Source organism: Leuresthes tenuis, unplaced genomic scaffold (genome assembly GCF_036924035.1).
Source record: "Leuresthes tenuis unplaced genomic scaffold, fLeuTen1.0.hap1 SCAF_1, whole genome shotgun sequence".
Lineage (NCBI taxonomy): Eukaryota > Metazoa > Chordata > Actinopteri > Atheriniformes > Atherinopsidae > Leuresthes > Leuresthes tenuis.
Genome location: NW_027325355.1, coordinates 41,218,571 through 41,242,225, shown reverse-complemented (window position 1 = coordinate 41,242,225; position 23,655 = coordinate 41,218,571). Strand labels below are relative to the sequence as shown.

At 46.6% G+C, this 23,655-nt stretch overlaps 2 non-coding genes and 57 pseudogenes across 2 annotated transcripts; all 59 read left to right on the top strand.

Annotated features, from left to right (window-relative positions):
• The first annotated feature begins 104 nt into the window (after positions 1 to 104).
• Positions 105 to 223, top strand: LOC140291966 (5S ribosomal RNA; annotated as a pseudogene).
• A 269-nt stretch (positions 224 to 492) lies between these two features.
• On the top strand, positions 493 to 611 carry LOC140290843 (5S ribosomal RNA; annotated as a pseudogene).
• Positions 612 to 880: 269 nt separating this feature from the next.
• LOC140278537 (5S ribosomal RNA) lies at positions 881 to 999 on the top strand (annotated as a pseudogene).
• A 269-nt stretch (positions 1,000 to 1,268) lies between these two features.
• Positions 1,269 to 1,387, top strand: LOC140319760 (5S ribosomal RNA; annotated as a pseudogene).
• A 269-nt stretch (positions 1,388 to 1,656) lies between these two features.
• Positions 1,657 to 1,775, top strand: LOC140301042 (5S ribosomal RNA; annotated as a pseudogene).
• A 269-nt stretch (positions 1,776 to 2,044) lies between these two features.
• On the top strand, positions 2,045 to 2,163 carry LOC140295877 (5S ribosomal RNA; annotated as a pseudogene).
• A 269-nt stretch (positions 2,164 to 2,432) lies between these two features.
• On the top strand, positions 2,433 to 2,551 carry LOC140288265 (5S ribosomal RNA; annotated as a pseudogene).
• A 269-nt stretch (positions 2,552 to 2,820) lies between these two features.
• On the top strand, positions 2,821 to 2,939 carry LOC140295876 (5S ribosomal RNA; annotated as a pseudogene).
• Positions 2,940 to 3,211: 272 nt separating this feature from the next.
• LOC140288938 (5S ribosomal RNA) lies at positions 3,212 to 3,330 on the top strand (annotated as a pseudogene).
• A 269-nt stretch (positions 3,331 to 3,599) lies between these two features.
• On the top strand, positions 3,600 to 3,718 carry LOC140290783 (5S ribosomal RNA; annotated as a pseudogene).
• Positions 3,719 to 3,987: 269 nt separating this feature from the next.
• Positions 3,988 to 4,106, top strand: LOC140294029 (5S ribosomal RNA; annotated as a pseudogene).
• Positions 4,107 to 4,375: 269 nt separating this feature from the next.
• LOC140305511 (5S ribosomal RNA) lies at positions 4,376 to 4,494 on the top strand (annotated as a pseudogene).
• Positions 4,495 to 4,763: 269 nt separating this feature from the next.
• LOC140300069 (5S ribosomal RNA) lies at positions 4,764 to 4,882 on the top strand (annotated as a pseudogene).
• Positions 4,883 to 5,155: 273 nt separating this feature from the next.
• LOC140299259 (5S ribosomal RNA) lies at positions 5,156 to 5,274 on the top strand (annotated as a pseudogene).
• A 269-nt stretch (positions 5,275 to 5,543) lies between these two features.
• LOC140292661 (5S ribosomal RNA) lies at positions 5,544 to 5,662 on the top strand (annotated as a pseudogene).
• Positions 5,663 to 5,931: 269 nt separating this feature from the next.
• LOC140293010 (5S ribosomal RNA) lies at positions 5,932 to 6,050 on the top strand (annotated as a pseudogene).
• A 269-nt stretch (positions 6,051 to 6,319) lies between these two features.
• Positions 6,320 to 6,438, top strand: LOC140289024 (5S ribosomal RNA; annotated as a pseudogene).
• A 269-nt stretch (positions 6,439 to 6,707) lies between these two features.
• Positions 6,708 to 6,826, top strand: LOC140297890 (5S ribosomal RNA). Its single transcript, XR_011913586.1, has one exon. It is a non-coding gene; the product is annotated as a 5S ribosomal RNA (ribosomal RNA).
• A 269-nt stretch (positions 6,827 to 7,095) lies between these two features.
• Positions 7,096 to 7,214, top strand: LOC140279438 (5S ribosomal RNA; annotated as a pseudogene).
• A 269-nt stretch (positions 7,215 to 7,483) lies between these two features.
• LOC140278129 (5S ribosomal RNA) lies at positions 7,484 to 7,602 on the top strand (annotated as a pseudogene).
• A 272-nt stretch (positions 7,603 to 7,874) lies between these two features.
• On the top strand, positions 7,875 to 7,993 carry LOC140291965 (5S ribosomal RNA; annotated as a pseudogene).
• A 269-nt stretch (positions 7,994 to 8,262) lies between these two features.
• LOC140290842 (5S ribosomal RNA) lies at positions 8,263 to 8,381 on the top strand (annotated as a pseudogene).
• Positions 8,382 to 8,650: 269 nt separating this feature from the next.
• Positions 8,651 to 8,769, top strand: LOC140278530 (5S ribosomal RNA; annotated as a pseudogene).
• Positions 8,770 to 9,038: 269 nt separating this feature from the next.
• Positions 9,039 to 9,157, top strand: LOC140319753 (5S ribosomal RNA; annotated as a pseudogene).
• Positions 9,158 to 9,426: 269 nt separating this feature from the next.
• LOC140301041 (5S ribosomal RNA) lies at positions 9,427 to 9,545 on the top strand (annotated as a pseudogene).
• Positions 9,546 to 9,814: 269 nt separating this feature from the next.
• Positions 9,815 to 9,933, top strand: LOC140295875 (5S ribosomal RNA; annotated as a pseudogene).
• Positions 9,934 to 10,202: 269 nt separating this feature from the next.
• LOC140288255 (5S ribosomal RNA) lies at positions 10,203 to 10,321 on the top strand (annotated as a pseudogene).
• Positions 10,322 to 10,590: 269 nt separating this feature from the next.
• On the top strand, positions 10,591 to 10,709 carry LOC140295874 (5S ribosomal RNA; annotated as a pseudogene).
• Positions 10,710 to 10,981: 272 nt separating this feature from the next.
• LOC140288937 (5S ribosomal RNA) lies at positions 10,982 to 11,100 on the top strand (annotated as a pseudogene).
• A 269-nt stretch (positions 11,101 to 11,369) lies between these two features.
• LOC140290781 (5S ribosomal RNA) lies at positions 11,370 to 11,488 on the top strand (annotated as a pseudogene).
• Positions 11,489 to 11,757: 269 nt separating this feature from the next.
• Positions 11,758 to 11,876, top strand: LOC140294028 (5S ribosomal RNA; annotated as a pseudogene).
• Positions 11,877 to 12,145: 269 nt separating this feature from the next.
• On the top strand, positions 12,146 to 12,264 carry LOC140305507 (5S ribosomal RNA; annotated as a pseudogene).
• Positions 12,265 to 12,533: 269 nt separating this feature from the next.
• Positions 12,534 to 12,652, top strand: LOC140298281 (5S ribosomal RNA). The gene has a single exon (XR_011913942.1). It is a non-coding gene; the product is annotated as a 5S ribosomal RNA (ribosomal RNA).
• Positions 12,653 to 12,921: 269 nt separating this feature from the next.
• On the top strand, positions 12,922 to 13,040 carry LOC140301040 (5S ribosomal RNA; annotated as a pseudogene).
• Positions 13,041 to 13,309: 269 nt separating this feature from the next.
• On the top strand, positions 13,310 to 13,428 carry LOC140295873 (5S ribosomal RNA; annotated as a pseudogene).
• Positions 13,429 to 13,700: 272 nt separating this feature from the next.
• Positions 13,701 to 13,819, top strand: LOC140277836 (5S ribosomal RNA; annotated as a pseudogene).
• A 269-nt stretch (positions 13,820 to 14,088) lies between these two features.
• Positions 14,089 to 14,207, top strand: LOC140301039 (5S ribosomal RNA; annotated as a pseudogene).
• A 269-nt stretch (positions 14,208 to 14,476) lies between these two features.
• On the top strand, positions 14,477 to 14,595 carry LOC140295872 (5S ribosomal RNA; annotated as a pseudogene).
• A 272-nt stretch (positions 14,596 to 14,867) lies between these two features.
• Positions 14,868 to 14,986, top strand: LOC140301070 (5S ribosomal RNA; annotated as a pseudogene).
• A 648-nt stretch (positions 14,987 to 15,634) lies between these two features.
• Positions 15,635 to 15,753, top strand: LOC140304646 (5S ribosomal RNA; annotated as a pseudogene).
• Positions 15,754 to 16,022: 269 nt separating this feature from the next.
• On the top strand, positions 16,023 to 16,141 carry LOC140296378 (5S ribosomal RNA; annotated as a pseudogene).
• A 651-nt stretch (positions 16,142 to 16,792) lies between these two features.
• LOC140278122 (5S ribosomal RNA) lies at positions 16,793 to 16,911 on the top strand (annotated as a pseudogene).
• Positions 16,912 to 17,183: 272 nt separating this feature from the next.
• Positions 17,184 to 17,302, top strand: LOC140291962 (5S ribosomal RNA; annotated as a pseudogene).
• Positions 17,303 to 17,571: 269 nt separating this feature from the next.
• Positions 17,572 to 17,690, top strand: LOC140290841 (5S ribosomal RNA; annotated as a pseudogene).
• Positions 17,691 to 17,959: 269 nt separating this feature from the next.
• On the top strand, positions 17,960 to 18,078 carry LOC140278523 (5S ribosomal RNA; annotated as a pseudogene).
• A 269-nt stretch (positions 18,079 to 18,347) lies between these two features.
• Positions 18,348 to 18,466, top strand: LOC140319747 (5S ribosomal RNA; annotated as a pseudogene).
• A 269-nt stretch (positions 18,467 to 18,735) lies between these two features.
• On the top strand, positions 18,736 to 18,854 carry LOC140301038 (5S ribosomal RNA; annotated as a pseudogene).
• Positions 18,855 to 19,123: 269 nt separating this feature from the next.
• Positions 19,124 to 19,242, top strand: LOC140295870 (5S ribosomal RNA; annotated as a pseudogene).
• Positions 19,243 to 19,511: 269 nt separating this feature from the next.
• On the top strand, positions 19,512 to 19,630 carry LOC140288244 (5S ribosomal RNA; annotated as a pseudogene).
• A 269-nt stretch (positions 19,631 to 19,899) lies between these two features.
• Positions 19,900 to 20,018, top strand: LOC140295869 (5S ribosomal RNA; annotated as a pseudogene).
• A 272-nt stretch (positions 20,019 to 20,290) lies between these two features.
• On the top strand, positions 20,291 to 20,409 carry LOC140288936 (5S ribosomal RNA; annotated as a pseudogene).
• A 269-nt stretch (positions 20,410 to 20,678) lies between these two features.
• LOC140290780 (5S ribosomal RNA) lies at positions 20,679 to 20,797 on the top strand (annotated as a pseudogene).
• A 269-nt stretch (positions 20,798 to 21,066) lies between these two features.
• Positions 21,067 to 21,185, top strand: LOC140294027 (5S ribosomal RNA; annotated as a pseudogene).
• A 269-nt stretch (positions 21,186 to 21,454) lies between these two features.
• Positions 21,455 to 21,573, top strand: LOC140305496 (5S ribosomal RNA; annotated as a pseudogene).
• Positions 21,574 to 21,842: 269 nt separating this feature from the next.
• LOC140300068 (5S ribosomal RNA) lies at positions 21,843 to 21,961 on the top strand (annotated as a pseudogene).
• Positions 21,962 to 22,234: 273 nt separating this feature from the next.
• On the top strand, positions 22,235 to 22,353 carry LOC140299258 (5S ribosomal RNA; annotated as a pseudogene).
• Positions 22,354 to 22,622: 269 nt separating this feature from the next.
• Positions 22,623 to 22,741, top strand: LOC140292659 (5S ribosomal RNA; annotated as a pseudogene).
• A 269-nt stretch (positions 22,742 to 23,010) lies between these two features.
• On the top strand, positions 23,011 to 23,129 carry LOC140293009 (5S ribosomal RNA; annotated as a pseudogene).
• Positions 23,130 to 23,398: 269 nt separating this feature from the next.
• On the top strand, positions 23,399 to 23,517 carry LOC140289023 (5S ribosomal RNA; annotated as a pseudogene).
• Positions 23,518 to 23,655: the final 138 nt, after the last annotated feature.

Genomic DNA, 23,655 nt, shown 5'->3' with positions numbered 1-23,655 from the left:
GATGTGCCCACTACAAGTCAGCCTTTCTCGGCAATTATCTGGTTACATAGAGGAAGTGTATGATTCCAGTACCTATATAATGCACATTTGTCACAGATATTGTTGCTTACGGCCACACCACCCTGAATAAGCCCGACCTCGTCTGATCTTGGAAGTCAAGCAGGTTTGGGCCTGGTTAGTACTTGGATGGGAGACAGCTTGGGAATACCAGGTGCTCTAAGCTTTTTCTCTTCTCTCTACCACCTGCATGTCTTTTGTTGCAACGTCTGATCACCCTTTGACACATGAGGAAGTTGGTCATCTTCAGCTGCTGCTGCTTTGTTGGCAGACACAAAGTGATCTGAGAGTCTCATTTTCAGCTGGAGAGAATTATCACGTCAGGGAAGAAGATGTGCCCACTACATATCAGCCTTTCTCTGCAATTATCTGGTTACATAGAGGAAGTGTATGACTCCATTGCCTATATAATGCACATTTGTCACGGAGATTGTTACTTACGGCCGCACCACCCTTAATATGCCCGACCTCGTCTGATCTTGGAAGCAAAGGAGGGTTGGGCGTGGTTAGTACTTGGATGGAAGACCTCTTGGGAATACCAGGTGCTGTAAGCTTTTTCTCTTCTCTCTACCACCTGCATGTCTTTTGTTGCAACGTCTGATCACCCTGTGACACATGAGGAAGTTGGTCATCTTCAGCTGCTGCTGCTTTGTTGGCTGACACGAAGTGATCTGAGAGTCTCAGTTTCAGTTGCAGAGAATGATCACATCAGAGAAGATGATATGCCCGCTACACATCAGCCTTTCTCTGCAATTATCTGGGTGCATAGAGGAACCGTATGATTCCAGTACCTATATAATGCACATTTGTCAGAGACATTGTTGCTTACGGCCACACAACCCTGAACATGCCCGACCTCGTCTGATCTCGGAAGCCAAGCAGGGTTGGGCCTGGTTTGTACTTGGATGGAAGACCTCTTGGGAATACCAGTTGCTGTAAGCTTTTTCTCTTCTCTCTACCACCTGCATGTCTTTTGTTGCAATGTCTGATCACCCTGTGACACATGAGGAAGTTGGTCATCTTCAGCTTCTGCTGCTTTGTTGGCAGACACAAAGTGATCTGAGAGTCTCACTTTCAGCTCAAGAGAATAATCACGTCAGGGAAGAAGATGTGCCCACTACTTATCAGCTTTTCTCGGCAATTATCTGGTTACATAGAGGAACTGTATGATTCCAGTACCTATATAATGCACATTTGTCACAGTTATGGTTGCTTACGGCCACACCACCCTGAACATACCCGACCTCGTCTGATCTCGGAAGCCAAGGAGGGTTGGGCGTGCTTAGTACTTGGATGGAAGACCTCTTGGGAATACCAGGTGCTGTAAGCTTTTTCTCTTCTCTCGACCACCTGCATGTCTTTTGTTGCAATGTCTGATCACCCTGTGACACATGAGGAAGGTGGTCATCTTCAGCTGCTGCTGCTTTGTTGGCAGACACGAAGTGATCTGAGAGTCTCAGTTTCAGTTGCAGAGAATGATCACATCAGAGAAGATGATACACCCGCTACACATCAGCCTTTCTCGGCAATTATCTGGTTGCATAGAGGAACCGTATGATTCCAGTGCCTATATAATGCACATTTGTCAGATACATTGTTGCTTACGGCCACACCACCCTGAACATGCCCGACCTCGTCTGATCTCAGAAGCCAAGCAGGGTTGGTCCTGGTTAGTACTTGGATGGGAGACTGCTTGGGAATACCAGGTGCTGTAAGCTTCTTCTCTTCTCTCTACCACCTGCATGTCTTTTGTTGCAACGTCTGATCACCCTGTGACACATGAGGAAGGTGGTCATCTTCAGCTTCTGCTGCTTTGTTGGCAGACACGAAGTGATCTGAGAGTCTCAGTTTCAGTTGCAGAGAATGATCACATCAGAGAAGATGATATGCCCGCAACACATCAGCCTTTCTCGGCAATTATCTGGTTGCATAGAGGAACCGTATGATTCCAGTACCTATATAATGCACATTTGTCAGAGACATTGTTGCTTACGGCCACACCACCCTGAACATGCCCGACCTTGTCTGATCTCGGAATTATAGCACGGTTGGTCCTGGTTAGTACTTGGATGGGAGTCCGCTTGGGAATACCAGTTGCTGTAAGCTTCTTCTCTTCTCTCTACCACCTGCATGTCTTTTGTTGCAACGTCTGATCATCCTGTGACACATGAGGAAGGTGGTCATCTTCAGCTGCTGCTGCTTTGTTGGCAGACACGAAGTGATCTGAGAGTCTCATTTTCAGTTGGAGAGAATAATCACATCAGGGAAGAAGATGTGCCCACTACAAGTTAGCCTTTCTCGGCAATTATCTGGTTACATAGAGGAAGTGTATGGTTCCAGTACTTATATAATGCACATTTGTCACAGATATTGTTGCTTACGGCCACACCACCCTGAATAAACCAGACCTCCTCTGATCTTGGAAGCAAAGCAGGGTTGGGCCTGTTTAGTACTTGGATGGGAGACCACTTGGGAATACCAGGTGCTTTAAGCTTTTTCTCTTCTCTCTACCACCTGAATGTCTTTTGTTGCAACGTCTGATCACCCTGTGACACATGAGGAAGGTGGTCATCTTCAGCTGCTGCTGCTTTGTTGGCAGACACGAAGTGATCTGAGAGTCTCAGTTTCAGCTGAACAGAATAATCACGTCAGGGAAGAAGATGTGCCCACTACACATCAGCCTTTCTCAGCAATTATCTGGTTACATAGAGGAACCGTATGATTCCAGTACCTATATAATGCACATTTGTCAGAGACATTGTTGCTTACGGCCACACCACCCTGAACATGCCCGACCTTGTCTGATCTCGGAATTATAGCACGGTTGGTCCTGGTTAGTACTTGGATGGGAGTCCGCTTGGGAATACCAGTTGCTGTAAGCTTCTTCTCTTCTCTCTACCACCTGCATGTCTTTTGTTGCAACGTCTGATCATCCTGTGACACATGAGGAAGTTGGTCATCTTCAGCAGCTGCTGCTGCTTTGTTGGCAGACACGAAGTGATCTGAGAGTCTCAGTTTCAGCTGCAGAGAATAATCACATCAGGGAAGAAGATGTGCCCACTACAAGTTAGCCTTTCTCGGCAATTATCTGGTTGCATAGAGGAAGTGTATGATTCCAGTACTTATATACTGCACATTTTTCACAGATTTTGTTACTTACGGCCACACCACCCTGAATAAACCTGACCTCGTCTGATCTCGGAAGCCAAGCAGGGTTGTGCCTGGTTAGTACTTGGATGGGAGACCGCTTGGGATTATCAGGTGCTGTAAGCTTTTTCTCTTCTCTCAACCACCTGCATGTCTTTTGTTGCAACGTCTGATCACCCTGTGACACATGAGGAAGTTGGTCATCTTCATTTTCTGCTGCTTTGTTGGCAGACACGAAGTGATCTTAGAGTCTAATTTTCAGCTGGAGAAAATTAGCACGTCAGGGAACAAGATGTGCCCACTATATATCAGACTTTTTCGGCAATTATCTTGTTACATAGAGGAACCATATGATTCCATTGCCTATATAATGCACATTTGTCACAGAGATTGTTGCTTACGGCCAAACCACCCTGAATATGCCCAATCTCGTGTGATCTCAGAAGCCAAGGAGGGTTGGGCCTGGTTAGTACTTTGATGAGAGACCGCTTGGGAATACCAGGTGCTGTAAGCTTTTTCTCTTCTCTCTACCACCTGCATGTATTTTGTTGCAAGGTCTGATCGCCCTCTGACACATGAGGAAGTTGGTCATCTTCAGCTGCTGCTGCTTTGTTGGCAGACACGAAGTGATCTGAGAGTCTCAGTTTCAGCTGAAGAGAATAATCACGTCAAGGAAGAAGATGTGCCCACTACACATCAGCCTTTCTCAGCAATTATCTGGGTGCATAGAGGAACCGTATGATTCCAGTACCTATATAATGCACATTTGTCAGAGACATTGTTGCTTACGGCCACACAACCCTGAACATGCCCGACCTCGTCTGATCTCGGAAGCCAAGCACAGTTGGGCCTGGTTTGTACTTGGATGGAAGACCTCTTGGGAATACGAGGTGCTGTAAGCTTTTTCTCTTCTCTCTACCACCTGCATGTCTTTTGTTGCAACGTCTGATCACCCTGTGACACATGAGGAAGTTGGTCATCTTCAGCTACTGCTGCTTTGTTGGCAGACACAAAGTGATCTGAGAGTCTCAGTTTCAGCTGCAGAGAATAATCACGTCAGGGAAGAAGATGTGCCCACTACACATCAGCCTTTCTCGGAAATGATCTGGTTGCATAGAGGAACCGTATGATTCCAGTACCTATATAATGCACATTTGTCAGAGACATTGTTGCTTACGGCCACACCACCCTGAACATGCCCGACCTCGTCTGATCTCGGAAGCCAAGGAGGGTTGGGCGTGGTTAGTACTTGGATGGAAGACCTCTTGGGAATACCAGGTGCTGTAAGCTTTTTCTCTTCTCTCGACCACCTGCATGTCTTTTGTTGCAACGTCTGATCACCCTGTGACACATGAGGAAGTTGGTCATTTTCAGCTGCTGCTGCTTTGTTGGCAGACACGAAGTGATCTGAGAGTCTCAGTTTCAGCTGCAGAGAATGATCACATGAGGGAAGAAGATTTGCCCACTACAAGTCTGCCTTTCTCGGCAATTATCTGGTTACATAGAGGAACCGTATGATTCCAGTACCTATATAATGCACATTTGTCACAGACATTGTTGCTTACGGCCACACCACCCTGAACATGCCCGACCTCGTCTGATCTCGGTAGCTAAGGAGGGTTGGGCCTGGTTAGTACTTAAATGGGAGACCGCTTGGGAATACCAGGAGCTGTAAGCTTTTTGTCTTCTCTCGACCACCTGCATGTCTTTTGTTGCAACGTCTGATCACCCTGTGACACAATGAGGAAGTTGGTCATCTTCAGCTGCTGCTGCTTCTTTGTTGGCAGACACGAAGTGATCTGAGAGTCTCAATTTCAGCTGCAGAGAATAATCACATCAGGGAAGAAGATGTGCCCACTACAAGTCAGCCTTTCTCGGCAATTATCTGGTTACATAGAGGAAGTGTATGATTCCAGTACCTATATAATGCACATTTGTCACAGATATTGTTGCTTACGGCCACACCAGCCTGAATAAGCCCGACCTCGTCTGATCTTGGAAGTCAAGCGGGTTTGGGCCTGGTTAGTACTTGGATGGGAGACTTCTTGGGAATACCAGGTGCTGTAAGCTTTTTCTCTTCTCTCTACCACCTGCATGTCTTTTGTTGCAACGTCTGATCACCCTTTGACACATGAGGAAGTTGGTCATCTTCAGCTGCTGCTGCTTTGTTGGCAGACACAAAGTGATCTGAGAGTCTAATTTTCAGCTGGAGAGAATTATCACGTCAGGGAAGAAGATGTGCCCACTACATATCAGCCTTTCTCGGCAATTATCTGGTTACATAGAGGAAGTGTATGATTCCATTGCCTATATAATGCACATTTGTCACGGAGATTGTTACTTACGGCCAAACCACCCTGAATATGTCTGACCTTGTCTGATCTCGGAACCCAAGCAGGGTTGGACCTGGTTAGTACTTGAATGGGAGACCCCTTGGGAATGCCAGGTGCTGTAAGCTTTTTCTCTTCTCTCTACCACCTGCATGTATTTTGTTGCAAGGTCTGATCGCCCTGTGACACATGAGGAAGTTGGTCATCTTCAGCTGCTGCTGCTTTGTTGGAAGACACGAAGTGATCTGAGAGTCTCAGTTTCAGCTGAAGAGAATAATCACGTCAAGGAAGAAGATGTGCCCACTACGCATCAGCCTTTCTCAGCAATTATATGGTTACATAGAGGAACCGTATGATTCCTGTACTTATATAATGCACATTTGTCAGACACATTGTTGCTTACGGCCACACTACCCTGAACATGCCCGACCTTGTCTGATCTCGGAAGCCAAGCAGGGTTGAGCCTGCTTAGTACTTGGATGGGAGACAGCTTGGGAATACCAGGTGCTGTAAGCTTTTTCTCTTCTCTCTACCACCTGCATGTCTTTTGTTGCAACGTCTGATCACCCTGTGACACGTGAAGAAGTTGGTCATCTTCAGCTGCTGCTGCTTTGTTGGAAGACACGAAGTGATCTGAGAGTCTCAGTTTCAGCTGAAGAGAATAATCACGTCAGGGAAGAAGATGTGCCCACTACACATCAGCCTTTCTCATCAATTATCTGGTTACATAGAGGAACCGTATGATTCCTGTACTTATATAATGCACATTTGTCACAGACATAGTTACTTACGGCCACACCACCCTGAATTTGCCTGACCTCGTCTGATCTCAGAAGCCAAGCAGTGTTGGGCCTGGTTAGTACTTGGATGGGAGACAGCTTGCGAATACCAGGTGCTGTAAGCTTTTTCTCTTCTCTCTACCACCTGCATGTCTTTTGTTGCAACGTCTGATCACCCTGTGACACATGAGGAAGTTGGTCATCTTCAGCTGCTGCTGCTTTGTTGATAGACACGAGGTGATCTGAGAGTCTCAGTTTCAGCTGAAGAGAATAATCACATCAAGGAGGAAGATGAACCCACTACAAGTCAGCCTTTTTCGGCAATTATCTGGTTACACAGAGGAAGTGTATGATTCCAGTACCTATATAATGCACATTTGTCACCGATATTGTTGCTTACGGCCACACCACCCTGAATAAGCCCGACCTCGTCTGATCTCGGAAGCCAAGCAGGGTTGGGCCTGGTTAGTACTTGAATGGTAGACCGCTTGGGAATACCAGGTGCTGTAAGCTTTTTCTCTTCTCTCGACCACCTGCATGTCTTTTGTTGCAACGTCTGATCACCCTGTGACACATGAGGAAGTTGGTCATCTTCAGCTTCTGCTGCTTTGTTGGCAGACACGAAGTGATCTGAGAGTCTCAGTTTCAGCTGAAGAGAATGATCACATCAGAGAAGATGATATGCCCGCTACACATCAGCCTTTCTCGGCAATTATCTGGTTGCATAGAGGAATTGTATGATTCCAGTACCTATATAATGCACATTTGTCAGAGACATTGTTGCTTACGGCCACACCACCCTGAACATGCCCGACCTCGTCTGATCTCGGAAGCCAAGCAGGGTTGAGCCTGCTTAGTGCTTGGATGGGAGACTGCTTGGGAATACCAGGTGCTGTAAGCTTCTTCTCTTCTCTCTACCACCTGCATGTCTTTTGTTGCAACGTCTGATCACCCTGTGACACATGAGGAAGTTGGTCATCTTCAGCTGCTGCTGCTTTGTTGGCAGACACAAAGTGATCTGAGAGTCTCAGTTTAAGTTGCAGAGAATGACCACATCAGAGAAGATGATATGCCCGCTACACTTCAGCCTTTCTCGGCAATTATCTGGTTGCATAGAGGAACCGTATGATTCCAGTACCTATATAATGCACATTTGTCAGAGACATTGTTGCTTACGGCCACACCACCCTGAACATGCCCGACCTCGTCTGATCTCGGTAACCAAGGACGGTTGGGCCTGGTTAGTACTTAAATGGGAGACCGCTTGGGAATACCAGGAGCTGTAAGCTTTTTGTCTTCTCTCGACCACCTGCATGTCTTTTGTTGCAACGTCTGATCACCCTGTGACACATGAGGAAGTTGGTCATCTTCAGCTGCTGCTGCTTCTTTGTTGGCAGACACGAAGTGATCTGAGAGTCTCAATTTCAGCTGCAGAGAATAATCACATCAGGGAAGAAGATGTGCCCACTACAAGTCAGCCTTTCTCGGCAATTATCTGGTTACATAGAGGAAGTGTATGATTCCAGTACCTATATAATGCACATTTGTCACAGATATTGTTGCTTACGGCCACACCACCCTGAATAAGCCCGACCTCGTCTGATCTTGGAAGTCAAGCAGGTTTGGGCCTGGTTAGTACTTGGATGGGAGACAGCTTGGGAATACCAGGTGCTCTAAGCTTTTTCTCTTCTCTCTACCACCTGCATGTCTTTTGTTGCAACGTCTGATCACCCTTTGACACATGAGGAAGTTGGTCATCTTCAGCTGCTGCTGCTTTGTTGGCAGACACAAAGTGATCTGAGAGTCTCATTTTCAGCTGGAGAGAATTATCACGTCAGGGAAGAAGATGTGCCCACTACATATCAGCCTTTCTCTGCAATTATCTGGTTACATAGAGGAAGTGTATGACTCCATTGCCTATATAATGCACATTTGTCACGGAGATTGTTACTTACGGCCGCACCACCCTTAATATGCCCGACCTCGTCTGATCTTGGAAGCAAAGGAGGGTTGGGCGTGGTTAGTACTTGGATGGAAGACCTCTTGGGAATACCAGGTGCTGTAAGCTTTTTCTCTTCTCTCTACCACCTGCATGTCTTTTGTTGCAACGTCTGATCACCCTGTGACACATGAGGAAGTTGGTCATCTTCAGCTGCTGCTGCTTTGTTGGCTGACACGAAGTGATCTGAGAGTCTCAGTTTCAGTTGCAGAGAATGATCACATCAGAGAAGATGATATGCCCGCTACACATCAGCCTTTCTCTGCAATTATCTGGGTGCATAGAGGAACCGTATGATTCCAGTACCTATATAATGCACATTTGTCAGAGACATTGTTGCTTACGGCCACACAACCCTGAACATGCCCGACCTCGTCTGATCTCGGAAGCCAAGCAGGGTTGGGCCTGGTTTGTACTTGGATGGAAGACCTCTTGGGAATACCAGTTGCTGTAAGCTTTTTCTCTTCTCTCTACCACCTGCATGTCTTTTGTTGCAATGTCTGATCACCCTGTGACACATGAGGAAGTTGGTCATCTTCAGCTTCTGCTGCTTTGTTGGCAGACACAAAGTGATCTGAGAGTCTCACTTTCAGCTCAAGAGAATAATCACGTCAGGGAAGAAGATGTGCCCACTACTTATCAGCTTTTCTCGGCAATTATCTGGTTACATAGAGGAACTGTATGATTCCAGTACCTATATAATGCACATTTGTCACAGTTATGGTTGCTTACGGCCACACCACCCTGAACATACCCGACCTCGTCTGATCTCGGAAGCCAAGGAGGGTTGGGCGTGCTTAGTACTTGGATGGAAGACCTCTTGGGAATACCAGGTGCTGTAAGCTTTTTCTCTTCTCTCGACCACCTGCATGTCTTTTGTTGCAATGTCTGATCACCCTGTGACACATGAGGAAGGTGGTCATCTTCAGCTGCTGCTGCTTTGTTGGCAGACACGAAGTGATCTGAGAGTCTCAGTTTCAGTTGCAGAGAATGATCACATCAGAGAAGATGATACACCCGCTACACATCAGCCTTTCTCGGCAATTATCTGGTTGCATAGAGGAACCGTATGATTCCAGTGCCTATATAATGCACATTTGTCAGATACATTGTTGCTTACGGCCACACCACCCTGAACATGCCCGACCTCGTCTGATCTCAGAAGCCAAGCAGGGTTGGTCCTGGTTAGTACTTGGATGGGAGACTGCTTGGGAATACCAGGTGCTGTAAGCTTCTTCTCTTCTCTCTACCACCTGCATGTCTTTTGTTGCAACGTCTGATCACCCTGTGACACATGAGGAAGGTGGTCATCTTCAGCTTCTGCTGCTTTGTTGGCAGACACGAAGTGATCTGAGAGTCTCAGTTTCAGTTGCAGAGAATGATCACATCAGAGAAGATGATATGCCCGCTACACATCAGCCTTTCTCGGCAATTATCTGGTTGCATAGAGGAACCGTATGATTCCAGTACCTATATAATGCACATTTGTCAGAGACATTGTTGCTTACGGCCACACCACCCTGAACATGCCCGACCTTGTCTGATCTCGGAATTATAGCACGGTTGGTCCTGGTTAGTACTTGGATGGGAGTCCGCTTGGGAATACCAGTTGCTGTAAGCTTCTTCTCTTCTCTCTACCACCTGCATGTCTTTTGTTGCAATGTCTGATCATCCTGTGACACATGAGGAAGGTGGTCATCTTCAGCTGCTGCTGCTTTGTTGGCAGACACGAAGTGATCTGAGAGTCTCATTTTCAGTTGGAGAGAATAATCACATCAGGGAAGAAGATGTGCCCACTACAAGTTAGCCTTTCTCGGCAATTATCTGGTTACATAGAGGAAGTGTATGGTTCCAGTACTTATATAATGCACATTTGTCACAGATATTGTTGCTTACGGCCACACCACCCTGAATAAACCAGACCTCCTCTGATCTTGGAAGCAAAGCAGGGTTGGGCCTGTTTAGTACTTGGATGGGAGACCACTTGGGAATACCAGGTGCTTTAAGCTTTTTCTCTTCTCTCTACCACCTGAATGTCTTTTGTTGCAACGTCTGATCACCCTGTGACACATGAGGAAGGTGGTCATCTTCAGCTGCTGCTGCTTTGTTGGCAGACACGAAGTGATCTGAGAGTCTCAGTTTCAGCTGAACAGAATAATCACGTCAGGGAAGAAGATGTGCCCACTACACATCAGCCTTTCTCAGCAATTATCTGGTTACATAGAGGAACCGTATGATTCCAGTACCTATATAATGCACATTTGTCAGAGACATTGTTGCTTACGGCCACACCACCCTGAACATGCCCGACCTTGTCTGATCTCGGAATTATAGCACGGTTGGTCCTGGTTAGTACTTGGATGGGAGTCCGCTTGGGAATACCAGTTGCTGTAAGCTTCTTCTCTTCTCTCTACCACCTGCATGTCTTTTGTTGCAACGTCTGATCATCCTGTGACACATGAGGAAGTTGGTCATCTTCAGCAGCTGCTGCTGCTTTGTTGGCAGACACGAAGTGATCTGAGAGTCTCAGTTTCAGCTGCAGAGAATAATCACATCAGGGAAGAAGATGTGCCCACTACAAGTTAGCCTTTCTCGGCAATTATCTGGTTGCATAGAGGAAGTGTATGATTCCAGTACTTATATACTGCACATTTTTCACAGATTTTGTTACTTACGGCCACACCACCCTGAATAAACCTGACCTCGTCTGATCTCGGAAGCCAAGCAGGGTTGTGCCTGGTTAGTACTTGGATGGGAGACCGCTTGGGATTATCAGGTGCTGTAAGCTTTTTCTCTTCTCTCAACCACCTGCATGTCTTTTGTTGCAACGTCTGATCACCCTGTGACACATGAGGAAGTTGGTCATCTTCATTTTCTGCTGCTTTGTTGGCAGACACGAAGTGATCTTAGAGTCTAATTTTCAGCTGGAGAAAATTAGCACGTCAGGGAACAAGATGTGCCCACTATATATCAGACTTTTTCGGCAATTATCTTGTTACATAGAGGAACCATATGATTCCATTGCCTATATAATGCACATTTGTCACAGAGATTGTTGCTTACGGCCAAACCACCCTGAATATGCCCAATCTCGTGTGATCTCAGAAGCCAAGGAGGGTTGGGCCTGGTTAGTACTTTGATGAGAGACCGCTTGGGAATACCAGGTGCTGTAAGCTTTTTCTCTTCTCTCTACCACCTGCATGTATTTTGTTGCAAGGTCTGATCGCCCTCTGACACATGAGGAAGTTGGTCATCTTCAGCTGCTGCTGCTTTGTTGGCAGACACGAAGTGATCTGAGAGTCTCAGTTTCAGCTGAAGAGAATAATCACGTCAAGGAAGAAGATGTGCCCACTACACATCAGCCTTTCTCAGCAATTATCTGGGTGCATAGAGGAACCGTATGATTCCAGTACCTATATAATGCACATTTGTCAGAGACATTGTTGCTTACGGCCACACAACCCTGAACATGCCCGACCTCGTCTGATCTCGGAAGCCAAGCACAGTTGGGCCTGGTTTGTACTTGGATGGAAGACCTCTTGGGAATACGAGGTGCTGTAAGCTTTTTCTCTTCTCTCTACCACCTGCATGTCTTTTGTTGCAACGTCTGATCACCCTGTGACACATGAGGAAGTTGGTCATCTTCAGCTACTGCTGCTTTGTTGGCAGACACAAAGTGATCTGAGAGTCTCAGTTTCAGCTGCAGAGAATAATCACGTCAGGGAAGAAGATGTGCCCACTACACATCAGCCTTTCTCGGAAATGATCTGGTTGCATAGAGGAACCGTATGATTCCAGTACCTATATAATGCACATTTGTCAGAGACATTGTTGCTTACGGCCACACCACCCTGAACATGCCCGACCTCGTCTGATCTCGGAAGCCAAGGAGGGTTGGGCGTGGTTAGTACTTGGATGGAAGACCTCTTGGGAATACCAGGTGCTGTAAGCTTTTTCTCTTCTCTCGACCACCTGCATGTCTTTTGTTGCAACGTCTGATCACCCTGTGACACATGAGGAAGTTGGTCATTTTCAGCTGCTGCTGCTTTGTTGGCAGACACGAAGTGATCTGAGAGTCTCAGTTTCAGCTGCAGAGAATGATCACATGAGGGAAGAAGATTTGCCCACTACAAGTCTGCCTTTCTCGGCAATTATCTGGTTACATAGAGGAACCGTATGATTCCAGTACCTATATAATGCACATTTGTCACAGACATTGTTGCTTACGGCCACACCACCCTGAACATGCCCGACCTCGTCTGATCTCGGTAGCTAAGGAGGGTTGGGCCTGGTTAGTACTTAAATGGGAGACCGCTTGGGAATACCAGGTGCTGTAAGCTTTTTCTCTTCTCTCGACCACCTGCATGTCTTTTGTTGCAATGTCTGATCACCCTGTGACACATGAGGAAGGTGGTCATCTTCAGCTGCTGCTGCTTTTTTGGCAGACACGAAGTGATCTGAGAGTCTCAGTTTCAGTTGCAGAGAATGATCACATCAGAGAAGATGATACACCCGCTACACATCAGCCTTTCTCGGCAATTATCTGGTTGCATAGAGGAACCATATGATTCCAGTGCCTATATAATGCACATTTGTCAGATACATTGTTGCTTACGGCCACACCACCCTGAACATGCCCGACCTCGTCTGATCTCAGAAGCCAAGCAGGGTTGGTCCTGGTTAGTACTTGGATGGGAGACTGCTTGGGAATACCAGGTGCTGTAAGCTGCTTGTCTTCTCTCTACCACCTGCATGTCTTTTGTTGCAACGTCTGATCACCCTGTGACACATGAGGAAGGTGGTCATCTTCAGCTGCTGCTGCTTTGTTGGCAGACACGAAGTGATCTGAGAGTCTCAGTTTCAGTTGCAGAGAATGATCACATCAGAGAAGATGATATGCCCACTACACATCAGCCTTTCTCGGCAATTATCTGGTTGCATAGAGGAACCGTATGATTCCAGTACCTATATAATGCACATTTGTCAGAGACATTGTTGCTTACGGCCACACCACCCTGAACATGCCCGACCTTGTCTGATCTCGGAATTATAGCACGGTTGGTCCTGGTTAGTACTTGGATGGGAGTCCGCTTGGGAATACCAGTTGCTGTAAGCTTCTTCTCTTCTCTCTACCACCTGCATGTCTTTTGTTGCAACGTCTGATCATCCTGTGACACATGAGGAAGTTGGTCATCTTCAGCAGCTGCTGCTGCTTTGTTGGCAGACACGAAGTGATCTGAGAGTCTCAGTTTCAGCTGCAGAGAATAATCACATCAGGGAAGAAGATGTGCCCACTACAAGTTAGCCTTTCTCGGCAATTATCTGGTTACATAGAGGAAGTGTATGGTTCCAGTACTTATATAATGCACATTTGTCACAGATATTGTTGCTTACGGCCACACCACCCTGAATAAACCAGACCTCGTCTGATCTTGGAAGCAAAGCAGGGTTGGGCCTGTTTAGTACTTGGATGGGAGACCACTTGGGAATACCAGGTGCTCTAAGCTTTTTCTCTTCTCTCTACCACCTGAATGTCTTTTGTTGCAACGTCTGATCACCCTGTGACACATGAGGAAGGTGGTCATCTTCAGCTGCTGCTGCTTTGTTGGCAGACACGAAGTGATCTGAGAGTCTCATTTTCAGTTGGAGAGAATTATCACGTCAGGGAAGAAGATGTACCCAATACATATCAGCCTTTCTCGGCAATTATCTGGTTACATAGAGGAACCATATGATTCCAGTGCCTATATAATGCATATTTGTCAGATATGTTGTTGCTTACGGCCACACCACCCTGAACATGCCCGACCTCGTCTGATCTCAGAAGCCAAGCAGGGTTGGTCCTGGTTAGTACTTGGATGGGAGACTGCTTGGGAATACCAGGTGCTGTAAGCTTCTTCTCTTCTCTCTACCACCTGCATGTCTTTTGTTGCAACGTCTGATCACCCTGTGACACATGAGGAAGGTGGTCATCTTCAGCTGCTGCTGCTTTGTTGGCAGACACGAAGTGATCTGAGAGTCTCAGTTTCAGTTGCAGAGAATGATCACATCAGAGAAGATGATATGCCCGCTACACATCAGCCTTTCTCGGCAATTATCTGGTTGCATAGAGGAACCGTATGATTCCAGTACCTATATAATGCACATTTGTCAGAGACATTGTTGCTTACGGCCACACCACCCTGAACATGCCCGACCTTGTCTGATCTCGGAATTATAGCACGGTTGGTCCTGGTTAGTACTTGGATGGGAGTCCGCTTGGGAATACCAGTTGCTGTAAGCTTCTTCTCTTCTCTCTACCACCTGCATGTCTTTTGTTGCAACGTCTGATCATCCTGTGACACATGAGGAAGTTGGTCATCTTCAGCAGCTGCTGCTGCTTTGTTGGCAGACACGAAGTGATCTGAGAGTCTCAGTTTCAGCTGCAGAGAATAATCACATCAGGGAAGAAGATGTGCCCACTACAAGTTAGCCTTTCTCGGCAATTATCTGGTTGCATAGAGGAAGTGTATGATTCCAGTACTTATATACTGCACATTTTTCACAGATATTGTTACTTACGGCCACACCACCCTGAATAAACCTGACCTTGTCTGATCTCGGAAGCCAAGCAGGGTTGGACCTGGTTAGTACTTGGATGGGAGACCACTTGGGAATACCAGGTGCTGTAAGCTTTTTCTCTTCTCTCAACCACCTGCATGTCTTTTGTTGCAACGTTTGATCACCCTGTGACACATGAGGAAGTTAGTAATCTTCAGCTGCTGCTGCATTGTTGGCAGACACGAAGTGATCTGAGAGTCTCATTTTCAGCTGGAGAGAATTATCACGTCAGGGAACAAGATGTGCCCACTACATATCAGCCTTTCTCTGCAATTATCTGGTTACATAGAGGAACCATATGATTCCAATTGCCTATATAATGCACATTTGTCACAGAGATTGTTATTTACGGCCACACCAACCTGAACATGTCTGATCTCGGAAGCCAAGGAGGGTTGGGCCTGGTTAGTAATTGAATGGGAGACCTCTTGGGATTACGAGGTGCTGTAAGCTTTTTTTCTTCTCTCTACCACCTGCATGTCTTTTGTTGCAACGTCTGATCACCCTGTGACACATGAGGAAGGTGGTCATCTTCAGCTGCTGCTGCTTTGTTGGCAGACACGAAGTGATCTGAGAGTCTCAGTTTAAGTTGCAGAGAATGACCACATCAGAGAAGATGATATGCCCGCTACACATCAGCCTTTCTCGGCAATTATCTGGTTGCATAGAGGAACCGTATGATTCCAGTACCTATATAATGCACATTTGTCAAAGACATTGTTGCTTACGGCCTCACCACCCTGAACATGCCTGACCTCGTCTGATCTTGGAAGCCAAGCAGGGTTGGGCCTGGTTAGTACTTGGATGGGGGACTGCTTGGGAATACCAGGTGCTGTAAGCTTTTTCTCTTTTCTCTACCACCTGCATGTGTTTTGTTGCAACGTCTGATCACCCTGTGACACATGAGGAAGGTGGTCATCTTCAGCTGCTGCTGCTTTGTTGGAAAAAACGAAGTGATCTGAGAGTCTCAGTTTCAGCTGAAGAGAATAATCACGTCAGGGAAGAAGATGTGCCCACTACACATCAGCCTTTCTCAGCAATTATCTGGTTACATAGAGGAACCATATGATTCCTGTACTTATATAATGCACATTTGTCACAGACATTGTTACTTACGGCCACACCACCCTGAATTTGCCTGACCTTGTCTGATCTCGGAAGCCAAGCAGGGTTTGGTCTGGTTAGTACTTGGGTGGGAGACTGCTTGGGAATACCAGGTGCTATAAGCTTTTTGTCTTCTCTCAACCACCTGCATGTCTTTTGTTGCAACGTCTGATCATCCTGTGACACATGAGGAAGTTGGTCATCTTCAGCAGCTGTTGCTGCTTTGTTGGCAGACACGAAGTGATCTGAGAGTCTCAGTTTCAGCTGGAGAGAATTATCACGTCAGGGAACAAGATGTGCCCACTACATATCAGCCTTTCTCTGCAATTATCTGGTTACATAGAGGAACCATATGATTCCAATTGCCTATATAATGCACATTTGTCACAGAGATTGTTATTTACGGCCACACCAACCTGAACATGTCTGATCTCGGAAGCCAAGGAGGGTTGGGCCTGGTTAGTAATTGAATGGGAGACCTCTTGGGATTACGAGGTGCTGTAAACTTTTTTTCTTCTCTCTACCACCTGCATGTCTTTTGTTGCAACGTCTGATCACCCTGTGACACATGAGGAAGATGGTCATCTTCAGCTGCTGCTGCTTTGTTGGCAGACACGAAGTGATCTGAGAGTCTCAGTTTAAGTTGCAGAGAATGACCACATCAGAGAAGATGATATGCCCGCTACACTTCAGCCTTTCTCGGCAATTATCTGGTTGCATAGAGGAACCGTATGATTCCAGTACCTATATAATGCACATTTGTCAGAGACATTGTTGCTTACGGCCACACCACCCTGAACATGCCCGACCTCGTCTGATCTCGGTAACCAAGGACGGTTGGGCCTGGTTAGTACTTAAATGGGAGACCGCTTGGGAATACCAGGAGCTGTAAGCTTTTTGTCTTCTCTCGACCACCTGCATGTCTTTTGTTGCAACGTCTGATCACCCTGTGACACATGAGGAAGTTGGTCATCTTCAGCTGCTGCTGCTTCTTTGTTGGCAGACACGAAGTGATCTGAGAGTCTCAATTTCAGCTGCAGAGAATAATCACATCAGGGAAGAAGATGTGCCCACTACAAGTCAGCCTTTCTCGGCAATTATCTGGTTACATAGAGGAAGTGTATGATTCCAGTACCTATATAATGCACATTTGTCACAGATATTGTTGCTTACGGCCACACCACCCTGAATAAGCCCGACCTCGTCTGATCTTGGAAGTCAAGCAGGTTTGGGCCTGGTTAGTACTTGGATGGGAGACAGCTTGGGAATACCAGGTGCTCTAAGCTTTTTCTCTTCTCTCTACCACCTGCATGTCTTTTGTTGCAACGTCTGATCACCCTTTGACACATGAGGAAGTTGGTCATCTTCAGCTGCTGCTGCTTTGTTGGCAGACACAAAGTGATCTGAGAGTCTCATTTTCAGCTGGAGAGAATTATCACGTCAGGGAAGAAGATGTGCCCACTACATATCAGCCTTTCTCTGCAATTATCTGGTTACATAGAGGAAGTGTATGACTCCATTGCCTATATAATGCACATTTGTCACGGAGATTGTTACTTACGGCCGCACCACCCTTAATATGCCCGACCTCGTCTGATCTTGGAAGCAAAGGAGGGTTGGGCGTGGTTAGTACTTGGATGGAAGACCTCTTGGGAATACCAGGTGCTGTAAGCTTTTTCTCTTCTCTCTACCACCTGCATGTCTTTTGTTGCAACGTCTGATCACCCTGTGACACATGAGGAAGTTGGTCATCTTCAGCTGCTGCTGCTTTGTTGGCTGACACGAAGTGATCTGAGAGTCTCAGTTTCAGTTGCAGAGAATGATCACATCAGAGAAGATGATATGCCCGCTACACATCAGCCTTTCTCTGCAATTATCTGGGTGCATAGAGGAACCGTATGATTCCAGTACCTATATAATGCACATTTGTCAGAGACATTGTTGCTTACGGCCACACAACCCTGAACATGCCCGACCTCGTCTGATCTCGGAAGCCAAGCAGGGTTGGGCCTGGTTTGTACTTGGATGGAAGACCTCTTGGGAATACCAGTTGCTGTAAGCTTTTTCTCTTCTCTCTACCACCTGCATGTCTTTTGTTGCAATGTCTGATCACCCTGTGACACATGAGGAAGTTGGTCATCTTCAGCTTCTGCTGCTTTGTTGGCAGACACAAAGTGATCTGAGAGTCTCACTTTCAGCTCAAGAGAATAATCACGTCAGGGAAGAAGATGTGCCCACTACTTATCAGCTTTTCTCGGCAATTATCTGGTTACATAGAGGAACTGTATGATTCCAGTACCTATATAATGCACATTTGTCACAGTTATGGTTGCTTACGGCCACACCACCCTGAACATACCCGACCTCGTCTGATCTCGGAAGCCAAGGAGGGTTGGGCGTGCTTAGTACTTGGATGGAAGACCTCTTGGGAATACCAGGTGCTGTAAGCTTTTTCTCTTCTCTCGACCACCTGCATGTCTTTTGTTGCAATGTCTGATCACCCTGTGACACATGAGGAAGGTGGTCATCTTCAGCTGCTGCTGCTTTGTTGGCAGACACGAAGTGATCTGAGAGTCTCAGTTTCAGTTGCAGAGAATGATCACATCAGAGAAGATGATACACCCGCTACACATCAGCCTTTCTCGGCAATTATCTGGTTGCATAGAGGAACCGTATGATTCCAGTGCCTATATAATGCACATTTGTCAGATACATTGTTGCTTACGGCCACACCACCCTGAACATGCCCGACCTCGTCTGATCTCAGAAGCCAAGCAGGGTTGGTCCTGGTTAGTACTTGGATGGGAGACTGCTTGGGAATACCAGGTGCTGTAAGCTTCTTCTCTTCTCTCTACCACCTGCATGTCTTTTGTTGCAACGTCTGATCACCCTGTGACACATGAGGAAGGTGGTCATCTTCAGCTTCTGCTGCTTTGTTGGCAGACACGAAGTGATCTGAGAGTCTCAGTTTCAGTTGCAGAGAATGATCACATCAGAGAAGATGATATGCCCGCAACACATCAGCCTTTCTCGGCAATTATCTGGTTGCATAGAGGAACCGTATGATTCCAGTACCTATATAATGCACATTTGTCAGAGACATTGTTGCTTACGGCCACACCACCCTGAACATGCCCGACCTTGTCTGATCTCGGAATTATAGCACGGTTGGTCCTGGTTAGTACTTGGATGGGAGTCCGCTTGGGAATACCAGTTGCTGTAAGCTTCTTCTCTTCTCTCTACCACCTGCATGTCTTTTGTTGCAACGTCTGATCATCCTGTGACACATGAGGAAGGTGGTCATCTTCAGCTGCTGCTGCTTTGTTGGCAGACACGAAGTGATCTGAGAGTCTCATTTTCAGTTGGAGAGAATAATCACATCAGGGAAGAAGATGTGCCCACTACAAGTTAGCCTTTCTCGGCAATTATCTGGTTACATAGAGGAAGTGTATGGTTCCAGTACTTATATAATGCACATTTGTCACAGATATTGTTGCTTACGGCCACACCACCCTGAATAAACCAGACCTCCTCTGATCTTGGAAGCAAAGCAGGGTTGGGCCTGTTTAGTACTTGGATGGGAGACCACTTGGGAATACCAGGTGCTTTAAGCTTTTTCTCTTCTCTCTACCACCTGAATGTCTTTTGTTGCAACGTCTGATCACCCTGTGACACATGAGGAAGGTGGTCATCTTCAGCTGCTGCTGCTTTGTTGGCAGACACGAAGTGATCTGAGAGTCTCAGTTTCAGCTGAACAGAATAATCACGTCAGGGAAGAAGATGTGCCCACTACACATCAGCCTTTCTCAGCAATTATCTGGTTACATAGAGGAACCGTATGATTCCAGTACCTATATAATGCACATTTGTCAGAGACATTGTTGCTTACGGCCACACCACCCTGAACATGCCCGACCTTGTCTGATCTCGGAATTATAGCACGGTTGGTCCTGGTTAGTACTTGGATGGGAGTCCGCTTGGGAATACCAGTTGCTGTAAGCTTCTTCTCTTCTCTCTACCACCTGCATGTCTTTTGTTGCAACGTCTGATCATCCTGTGACACATGAGGAAGTTGGTCATCTTCAGCAGCTGCTGCTGCTTTGTTGGCAGACACGAAGTGATCTGAGAGTCTCAGTTTCAGCTGCAGAGAATAATCACATCAGGGAAGAAGATGTGCCCACTACAAGTTAGCCTTTCTCGGCAATTATCTGGTTGCATAGAGGAAGTGTATGATTCCAGTACTTATATACTGCACATTTTTCACAGATTTTGTTACTTACGGCCACACCACCCTGAATAAACCTGACCTCGTCTGATCTCGGAAGCCAAGCAGGGTTGTGCCTGGTTAGTACTTGGATGGGAGACCGCTTGGGATTATCAGGTGCTGTAAGCTTTTTCTCTTCTCTCAACCACCTGCATGTCTTTTGTTGCAACGTCTGATCACCCTGTGACACATGAGGAAGTTGGTCATCTTCATTTTCTGCTGCTTTGTTGGCAGACACGAAGTGATCTTAGAGTCTAATTTTCAGCTGGAGAAAATTAGCACGTCAGGGAACAAGATGTGCCCACTATATATCAGACTTTTTCGGCAATTATCTTGTTACATAGAGGAACCATATGATTCCATTGCCTATATAATGCACATTTGTCACAGAGATTGTTGCTTACGGCCAAACCACCCTGAATATGCCCAATCTCGTGTGATCTCAGAAGCCAAGGAGGGTTGGGCCTGGTTAGTACTTTGATGAGAGACCGCTTGGGAATACCAGGTGCTGTAAGCTTTTTCTCTTCTCTCTACCACCTGCATGTATTTTGTTGCAAGGTCTGATCGCCCTCTGACACATGAGGAAGTTGGTCATCTTCAGCTGCTGCTGCTTTGTTGGCAGACACGAAGTGATCTGAGAGTCTCAGTTTCAGCTGAAGAGAATAATCACGTCAAGGAAGAAGATGTGCCCACTACACATCAGCCTTTCTCAGCAATTATCTGGGTGCATAGAGGAACCGTATGATTCCAGTACCTATATAATGCACATTTGTCAGAGACATTGTTGCTTACGGCCACACAACCCTGAACATGCCCGACCTCGTCTGATCTCGGAAGCCAAGCACAGTTGGGCCTGGTTTGTACTTGGATGGAAGACCTCTTGGGAATACGAGGTGCTGTAAGCTTTTTCTCTTCTCTCTACCACCTGCATGTCTTTTGTTGCAACGTCTGATCACCCTGTGACACATGAGGAAGTTGGTCATCTTCAGCTACTGCTGCTTTGTTGGCAGACACAAAGTGATCTGAGAGTCTCAGTTTCAGCTGCAGAGAATAATCACGTCAGGGAAGAAGATGTGCCCACTACACATCAGCCTTTCTCGGAAATGATCTGGTTGCATAGAGGAACCGTATGATTCCAGTACCTATATAATGCACATTTGTCAGAGACATTGTTGCTTACGGCCACACCACCCTGAACATGCCCGACCTCGTCTGATCTCGGAAGCCAAGGAGGGTTGGGCGTGGTTAGTACTTGGATGGAAGACCTCTTGGGAATACCAGGTGCTGTAAGCTTTTTCTCTTCTCTCGACCACCTGCATGTCTTTTGTTGCAACGTCTGATCACCCTGTGACACATGAGGAAGTTGGTCATTTTCAGCTGCTGCTGCTTTGTTGGCAGACACGAAGTGATCTGAGAGTCTCAGTTTCAGCTGCAGAGAATGATCACATGAGGGAAGAAGATTTGCCCACTACAAGTCTGCCTTTCTCGGCAATTATCTGGTTACATAGAGGAACCGTATGATTCCAGTACCTATATAATGCACATTTGTCACAGACATTGTTGCTTACGGCCACACCACCCTGAACATGCCCGACCTCGTCTGATCTCGGTAGCTAAGGAGGGTTGGGCCTGGTTAGTACTTAAATGGGAGACCGCTTGGGAATACCAGGAGCTGTAAGCTTTTTGTCTTCTCTCGACCACCTGCATGTCTTTTGTTGCAACGTCTGATCACCCTGTGACACAATGAGGAAGTTGGTCATCTTCAGCTGCTGCTGCTTCTTTGTTGGCAGACACGAAGTGATCTGAGAGTCTCAATTTCAGCTGCAGAGAATAATCACATCAGGGAAGAAGATGTGCCCACTACAAGTCAGCCTTTCTCGGCAATTATCTGGTTACATAGAGGAAGTGTATGATTCCAGTACCTATATAATGCACATTTGTCACAGATATTGTTGCTTACGGCCACACCAGCCTGAATAAGCCCGACCTCGTCTGATCTTGGAAGTCAAGCGGGTTTGGGCCTGGTTAGTACTTGGATGGGAGACTTCTTGGGAATACCAGGTGCTGTAAGCTTTTTCTCTTCTCTCTACCACCTGCATGTCTTTTGTTGCAACGTCTGATCACCCTTTGACACATGAGGAAGTTGGTCATCTTCAGCTGCTGCTGCTTTGTTGGCAGACACAAAGTGATCTGAGAGTCTAATTTTCAGCTGGAGAGAATTATCACGTCAGGGAAGAAGATGTGCCCACTACATATCAGCCTTTCTCGGCAATTATCTGGTTACATAGAGGAAGTGTATGATTCCATTGCCTATATAATGCACATTTGTCACGGAGATTGTTACTTACGGCCAAACCACCCTGAATATGTCTGACCTTGTCTGATCTCGGAACCCAAGCAGGGTTGGACCTGGTTAGTACTTGAATGGGAGACCCCTTGGGAATGCCAGGTGCTGTAAGCTTTTTCTCTTCTCTCTACCACCTGCATGTATTTTGTTGCAAGGTCTGATCGCCCTGTGACACATGAGGAAGTTGGTCATCTTCAGCTGCTGCTGCTTTGTTGGAAGACACGAAGTGATCTGAGAGTCTCAGTTTCAGCTGAAGAGAATAATCACGTCAAGGAAGAAGATGTGCCCACTACGCATCAGCCTTTCTCAGCAATTATATGGTTACATAGAGGAACCGTATGATTCCTGTACTTATATAATGCACATTTGTCAGACACATTGTTGCTTACGGCCACACTACCCTGAACATGCCCGACCTTGTCTGATCTCGGAAGCCAAGCAGGGTTGAGCCTGCTTAGTACTTGGATGGGAGACAGCTTGGGAATACCAGGTGCTGTAAGCTTTTTCTCTTCTCTCTACCACCTGCATGTCTTTTGTTGCAACGTCTGATCACCCTGTGACACGTGAAGAAGTTGGTCATCTTCAGCTGCTGCTGCTTTGTTGGAAGACACGAAGTGATCTGAGAGTCTCAGTTTCAGCTGAAGAGAATAATCACGTCAGGGAAGAAGATGTGCCCACTACACATCAGCCTTTCTCATCAATTATCTGGTTACATAGAGGAACCGTATGATTCCTGTACTTATATAATGCACATTTGTCACAGACATAGTTACTTACGGCCACACCACCCTGAATTTGCCTGACCTCGTCTGATCTCAGAAGCCAAGCAGTGTTGGGCCTGGTTAGTACTTGGATGGGAGACAGCTTGCGAATACCAGGTGCTGTAAGCTTTTTCTCTTCTCTCTACCACCTGCATGTCTTTTGTTGCAACGTCTGATCACCCTGTGACACATGAGGAAGTTGGTCATCTTCAGCTGCTGCTGCTTTGTTGATAGACACGAGGTGATCTGAGAGTCTCAGTTTCAGCT